Source organism: Lontra canadensis, unplaced genomic scaffold, assembly GCF_010015895.1.
Source record: "Lontra canadensis isolate GAN:19392208 unplaced genomic scaffold, GSC_riverotter_1.0 scaffold85, whole genome shotgun sequence".
In the NCBI taxonomy this organism is placed as follows: Eukaryota; Metazoa; Chordata; class Mammalia; order Carnivora; family Mustelidae; genus Lontra; species Lontra canadensis.
This window is the reverse complement of record NW_022631079.1, coordinates 5,814,031-5,821,754: the sequence shown is the minus strand read 5'-3', so window position 1 is coordinate 5,821,754 and position 7,724 is coordinate 5,814,031. Positions and strand designations below refer to the sequence as shown.

The 7,724-nt window shown below is 35.1% G+C and overlaps 1 pseudogene; it reads right to left on the bottom strand.

Moving 5' to 3' along the window:
- Positions 1-522: 522 nt before the first annotated feature.
- LOC116882600 lies at positions 523-1,841 on the bottom strand (annotated as a pseudogene).
- Positions 1,842-7,724: the final 5,883 nt, after the last annotated feature.

The window sequence follows — 7,724 nt, the reverse complement described above, 5'->3', positions numbered from 1 at the left end:
TGGTGACTATTTCTCAATAAAGTTCTAATGAAATGAATTATACTTTTCTCTCAATTTGTGGGGTGTTTGTGTTCTTGGAAAGCTCAGATTGCATAAAGCTATATCCAAATGTTTTCTGGTAGGTAGATCAGCCAGTGGGGAAAAAAGGATAAATTTTTAAGTGAGTAATGAGGTTTAACTTATGCACAATGAAATTCACTGTTTTAAAGCATAGAGTTCCATGAATTTGGATAAAAAATGTACAGGCAGGTAACTAACAAAATAACCAGAATGTTTACTAAGCACCTTAAATTCTCTCCTGGCACTTGGCAGTCAGTCTGCTCCAAAAACTAGCTGCCAATAATCACTACTTTGTTTTCTGTTGTTCTAAGTTTATCTATTCCAGAAAGTCATACGAATGGAATAGTGCATAAGGTACCATTTTGTTGCTGGCTTTTTGCATTTTAGCATTAATCATTTGAGGGTCATTAATTTTGCTGCTTTTATCCGTAGTTCATTTTTTATTTCAAGTAGTTTTCCACTTTACACCCAGGAATGAGACTGATTTTCCATCATCTCAAGAGTGAATAAAGTTGATGAATTCCCTGAGGAATGGGGAAGATACAATTTAAGAACTACACTGGAGTTAACGGTCTCTTTCTTTAGGGCTACTTCCATGGACTGTAAAATGACAATCCTGGTGTGGTTTGTCTGTTTGCAGTAAATGCACCCTAGCAATCCTCCAGATTTGTGAACCACAGCCAATATTCTAACATGTTCACACCACACCACATTTTCCAGGCAGTTCTGCAGACAACAGCATCCCCAGCAATTAGTTAAAAAAATATTCAGACCTTCTTCCACTCGTGCTTTCAGGGAGAAGCATGTCAATATAAATGGACTCAATAGTCTATCTCCCTGCATGGATCATACCTTCAAATGGAGGGGGGTCCCAAGGCACTCATTCGGAATTTTGAAGATTTCTTTTCACCTTTATTCCTCATATCTCCTAAAAAATCTCTTATACTTTTGTTGGGTAAATTGACAAATAATTTCTCAAGAAATTGCATGACAGTCTGAATTTTTAGCTACTGTTCTTTGGGAAGCCATGTGAGAAAATGTAAAATATCCCACTAACTTTGTCATAAGTGTTCTGCTGTTAAGCAGCTTTTCTGAACATTTCAATTAGCTAGCTTTGGGACAAGGGAAAATGGTGTAAGTAGCTTCTTGCACAAAATATCTGGTGCTTCTTCATGTAGACCATCAGTTGTTATAGGACCTCCATCAAATATAAAGTTATGGCAAAAGTATTCTGATAAGAAATGCTTATCAATCTTGGAAAAGTTGCTCCCCATAAAAAATGCTCTACTCAAATCCAAGATTTTAACAGTAAGATCCACTGCTCTTTAATGTTTTTCTTTGTCTAGATGGATTCCACTGATTTCAAAGTCAAACATAATCAGTTCCACCACTCAGTTGGTTTCTGGATTAAAGGAATCCCCAAGTCTTTTAATCAGTTGGTAATTTTCACAAACTCTGATATAACTCTACATTTGTGCTTAACTTTTCTCCCCTGGTGCCAGTACACCTGCAAAGTTCGTCTGCTTCGGGTGAGCAACTTTCACAAAATCAGCCACTCTGCATGAGAAATCGATCCCAGAGGGCATCTGAGGAGCAGAGTGTAGGACCCAGGCAATGCAGAGAATGCATGCTCCACCAGCAATCCTTTCTTGGGGCTTTTTCCTGTGCAAATTGAAATATATCCGGGATAGTGAGCTCAGAGACTCCAAAAGGACCCCCCTTTGCTTGGCGAACACGTCCAGGCAATCGTCCTGGGGCTTGAAATTGAAGACAGTATCCAACAGGGATTAGCTGGTGCTGACCCCTCTGGCTGGGATCCTGGCTCTGAGGCTGCCAAGGCTTCAGGAGCTCACCATTGTGTCCATGTCCTGAGATGACTTTCCCAGCTCTATCCCCCCCACTCCCACCTCAGCACTGCAGGGCCAGTCTTGATTTCCTTGACTTTTGCTTTTTATTTTCTTTCTCCTGCTAGCTTTGGTTTAAATTAGCGACTGTTTTGCTAACTTCTTAAAGAACACATTAAGATCATTATGTTGAAAGCTTTCTTCCATTCTAACATAAACATCACTTTACATTTCTACCTAAGCACTCCTGTAGTTATACTCCACCACACTCAGTTTTCATTTCTCAATAACTTCAGGGGTTTTTGTTTTGTTTTGTTTTGTTTTTTTTTTTTAAGTTTTTCCAGGCTTTTCTTCTCTGACCCACTGGTTATTTTAAGGCATGCTATTTAATTTCCATATATATTGGTATTTTCCAAATATGTTATTGATCCTGTTGTGGTCAGAAAACACACTTTGTTTTTAAAGTTGTTGAGATTTTGTTCTGATCCAGAATTGGTCTATTAGTGAATTTTTTATGTGCAATTTAAAAGAATGTATTTTCTGGTTATTTGAAAATATTAAAAAAAATGTCACACTTCTAGCACTACTGACAAAGAAATGAGTAAAGACATAAACTAATGATACCAGGAATGAAACAGACCTTGCAAACAGCCAAGGGATAATAAGTTAATGCGGAGAACAGCTGCACCCAGATATACTAGACAACTTACATAAAATGGAGCAATTCCTTAAAAAAAATAATCTATCACAACTCACCAAATATGAAATAGGTAATTTGCATAGCCCTATAACTATTCAGAAAACTGAATTCATAATTTAAAAGCTCTCCCCCAAAAAAGTAATCTTCAGGCTCAGATAGTTTCACTGGAGTTCTACCAAGTCATTAATAAAGAATGAACATCGGTGCTACATAATCCCTTCCAGAAGATGAAAGAGGAGGGAATACCTTCCAATTCATTTTATAAAGCTAGTATTACATTAGTTCCAAACCCAGACAAACATAGTACCAGGAAGAGAGAAAGAAACAATCAAAGAAACAAAATTACAGAAAAATATCCCTTGTGATACAGACGAAAAATCCTTAATAAAGTATTTTCAAAGTGAGTGTGGAAATATATAAAAGAATATATAAAAGCCTGATTCATTTCCAAGAGGCAAGTCTCGAGCAATATTTGATAATCAAACAACGTAATCCACATATTAACAACATGAATGAGAGAAAACATGATCATATCAATTGGTGGAATAAAACCACTTGGCAAAATTTAAGCTATTCATGTTAAAAACTCCCAGATAAAAAGGAATAGAGGGGAACTCCCTCACTTAGAAAAATAGAATCTACAAAAACCCTGTAGCTTATATCCTACTTAATGATGAAAGTTAGGGTATTTTCCCTCTAGGATCTCGGACAAGGTAAGGATGTCTGCTCTCAGCACTTTATTCAACCTAAAGCTGGAAGATCTAACCAGTGCAATAAGATGAGGACAAAAAAAAAAGAAAGAAAGAAAGAAACAAACAAACAAACAAAAAGCATACATATCATAAAAGGAGAAACAAAACTATCCTTACTCAGAGGAAACACAATTATTTCTGTATAAAAGTCTAAGGAATATATTTTTAAAAAAACCTTCCTAAAGCTAATGATTAAATTAGGATGGCAATACTGTAATGGTTAATTTTAGATGCCAACTTGACTAGGCTAAGGAATGCCCAGATAGTCAGTGAAACAGTATTTCCAGGTACATCTGTGCAGATGTTTCAGGAAGACATTAACGTTTGAATGAGCAGGCTCAGTAAAGAAGATTCACCCTCAACAGTGCATGTGGACATCATCCAATTCCTTGAGGAGCTTTATAGAGCACAACGGTGAGGGAATTCTCTTACTTTTCCTGAGCTGAGACTTCTACCTTTTCCTGCCCTGGGACGACAGACTTCCTACTTCTTTGGCTTCCAGACTCAGGACTCACAATGATTACACCACTGGCTTTCCTGATTCTCTAGCTTCTAGACTGGAGATGTCAAACTGTGGGCTTTCTCTCAGCCTCCTAAACCTCCCTTTCTCTCTCTCTCACTCTTTCTTTCTCTCTCTTTCTCTCTCTATATATACACATACACACAGATAATACAGTAATATATATATATGTAGCTACATAGTTATATAGTCAAATACATATAATTACATATATATATAGTTATAAATCTCTCTACATATAGCCATACATAGTTACATATATAGTTATGCATAGCTACATACTTATATATAGTTCATATATAGTTATATATAGTTACATAGTTTTATATATATATATATATATATATATAAAACTTCTCTGGAGAACCATGAGAAAATACCATCTGAAATCACTAAAAAAAATAAAGAAAATGCTTAGGTCTAAATCCAACAAAACATACATGCTGAAATCTACAAAGCGCTGATGAAATAAATCAAAGGAGATCTAAATAAATGGACATATTGTGTTCATTACTGGGTAGTCCAACATAACAAAGATGTCAATTTCTTACTTATTAATATAAAGTTTTAAGGCAATTCCTAAGAAAATCCCATCAAAGCTTTGGATAGACATAGACAAGCTTATTTTAAAAATTATATAAAAATGCAAAGGAACTAAAATAGGTAAAACAATTGTGAAAAAGTAAGAATTAAGAGAGCTGGAACTGGCTACCTCATTCAAGATCTTTTAGGGAGGTACAGAAATTAAGACTTTGTGATATTGGTGGAGTGATAAGACACATAGATAGGTACAACAGAAGAGAGAACCCAAAAACATACCCACATAAATATGCCCAATTGATTTTTGACAAATGTGCAAAAACAAAAACAGTTTAGTGGAATAAAGATAGCCTTTTCAATAAATGGTATTGAATCAACTGCATACCCACAGACAAACAATGAACCTCAACTTATTTCACAATTTACACAAAAATTACCTCAAAATGTATCAGACTTACGTGTGAAATATAAAACAATGAAACCTCTTGGTTAAAAAAAATAGGACAAAATCTTTAGGATCTAGGAGGATGCAAATAATTCTTAGACTTGACCCCAAAATGGGATATATTAAAGAAAAAGCTGATGAATAGGGCATCATCAAAATTAAAAATATTTGCTCTACGAAGACCCTATGAAAAGGATGAAAAAAGTACCTACATGTTGAGAGAATATATCTGCAAAATACATATCTATCACATAGCTGACAAAAGGCTAGTATCCAGAATAAAACATTTTTTAAAGAAAGCTATCATAATCTAACAGCGGAAAAAAAACAACAGTCCAAGTAGAAAATAGGTAAAAGCAATGGACAGCTATTTCACCGTAGAGGATATAAAGACGACAAACAAGCATTAGGAGACACAAATTAAAACCACAGGAGGCACCACGGCACACCTATCAGAATGGCTAAAATAAAAATAGCCCCAGCAAATACTGGCCGAGATCCAGAACAACCGGATCACACATGCATTGCCTGTGGGAAGGTGATTCGATACAGCCACTCTGGGAAACAGTTTGGCAGTGTCTTTCACAAGCTAGACCTGCACTTACTGTAAAACCTAGTAATTTCCCTGTGGGCAATTTATCTAGAATAATGATATTTTATACTCACACAAAAATCTCAGCATATTGTGAGAGTATCTTTATTCGTAAGAACCAAAAACTACTAAAAGCTCCATGGGTTCTTGTCTTTCAATGGGCTTATGATTAGACAAACTGTGGTACAACCATATCATGAAATATCACTCATTAATCCATCAATCAATAAAAAGAGACCATAAATACACAATCTAGATGACATTCCAAAGAATTATGATGAGTGAGAAAAAAGATCTAACCCAGGAAATTTACACAGTATATGATGATATTTTAGGAATGCAGGACAGATTCCTGGTTCCCAGGGGATAAGAAGTAGACGCAGAGGAGATGTGAGCTGTAACTACACATAGGAATGTATTAATAATGAACTAATCTTGTGGTGATTGCAATGTTCTGTACCCTGGCTATCTGAGAACAATATGTAGGAGAGATCTTTTAAACTAGGTGGACAAGATGTTACCTAAGGTCACATTAGGCGATGCGTATGTGGGATCTCTTCATCTTGGATCACAGAACTGAATGTGAATGTACAATTACTAAAAATAATTTTTAAAACAAATTAATTTTGAAAGTATTAATGTTAAGGAAACAGGCCCTCCCAAACTGATAATGTCGTTCATTAAACACCAAACACATTTTATGAAGAATAATTCGACGCCGTATTTCAAGAGTATCTTAAATCTTCCTACCCGTTTCCTCAAGCATCAGTTTCTAAGGATTTGACACTATATATAACCACATCATCTTATGGCTAAAGTCCCCATTATTAAAAGTAAATGAGCTAATGAGATTTATGGGCACAAATTCTTTAGTCACTTATCATAGCAACAACAACCGAAAGGAAACTACCAAAATGCCCAAATACAGAAAACTAGCAAAATAAATTATGTTTATGTAAAATAAATACATCCATATATTTGCATGGTGCAAACAAGTGGGTAAAGCAAATTGTAAGATGGTATGTTTTATGTCATTTTAATTCTGTACTAACAATAATGTGTTATTAATAATTATTAATATTTATTAATATCTCATCTAAATATACCAACAAATATTGTTTTCTTGACCAAACCATAGTCAGGCCTAAACTTAACCCAAGGTCCATGTGTGCACAGTTGAAAATCCAGTTCTAGCAAGAACACTGTTAAGTTAGTTTAAGCAGAACCCCCTTATTCTCAATATTGATCACCCTAGATATTGGTCAGGTTCTTTCTCCTCTACCACACACAGGTGATATCTGATCTCCCTGGCCTGTTGGCCCCAAAGAAGCCTGTTAGGTTGACTTAGCCAGAATCGCTTTCACCTTTCACCCTTGGTATTTGCTCTTACTAATTTTCCATTCACTGACCCCTACCCTGCTCCTGGGCTATAAATTCCCAATTACTCATCCTTTTTTGGAGTTGAGCCCAATCTCTACAGCTATACCTTCCATCTTCCTCAACTTTTAACCCACCCTCTTTAAATTCTGTAGTCAGGGTGAGCTAGCTCTCCAATGTTCTCAGAGGCTGCTCTTGTTTTCTCCTTCTTGTACTGCTCACAGTTGGCAATTATGTGTTCATTTCTTGCTTAATTTATTATTTTCACTCCCTTACTGAATTATAATTTCCATGAGTGCCTAGTACAGTCTAACATATTGTGTGTTCCCAGTAAATATATTTTAAAAAATAACAAATGAACTGTAACAAGAAGAAAACACACCAATTAAATTAAGACTAGATGTTAATTAGGAGGATAATGGAATTACCTAGAACATGTGTGCAATATTGAATAACTGCAGACTTACAAAGTTATTTTACGGTGATTCTCTATTTTAAAATATTATTATATTTGATTCATTTCCTTAAAGTTAAATCCATCAGAATTAAATAGATTTTGCTATAAAAGTGGCCTGTTCTATTAATGAAGTGCAATTGCTTTGATTTAAAATAGTGGTTGATGGTCTCTGGGTCTGTGTACAAATTCAATATTAAATCTAAATTTAGAAACATTCCATTAATTGTTGCCATATGAGGTTTATAAAAGCTATTTTGAAATTTGTCCCACATATCTCACCACTTATTTGACTTTCTGTCACTGGGTTGTGAAAACGAAAACTAAAAAACAAACTAAGAAGGTAAGAATTTCACCCACTATGTTCTTATTGAAAAACCTTACATATATTTTTTTTTAACTTCAATCCCTGACATTTAGCTTACTAGCACAGCCTGTTC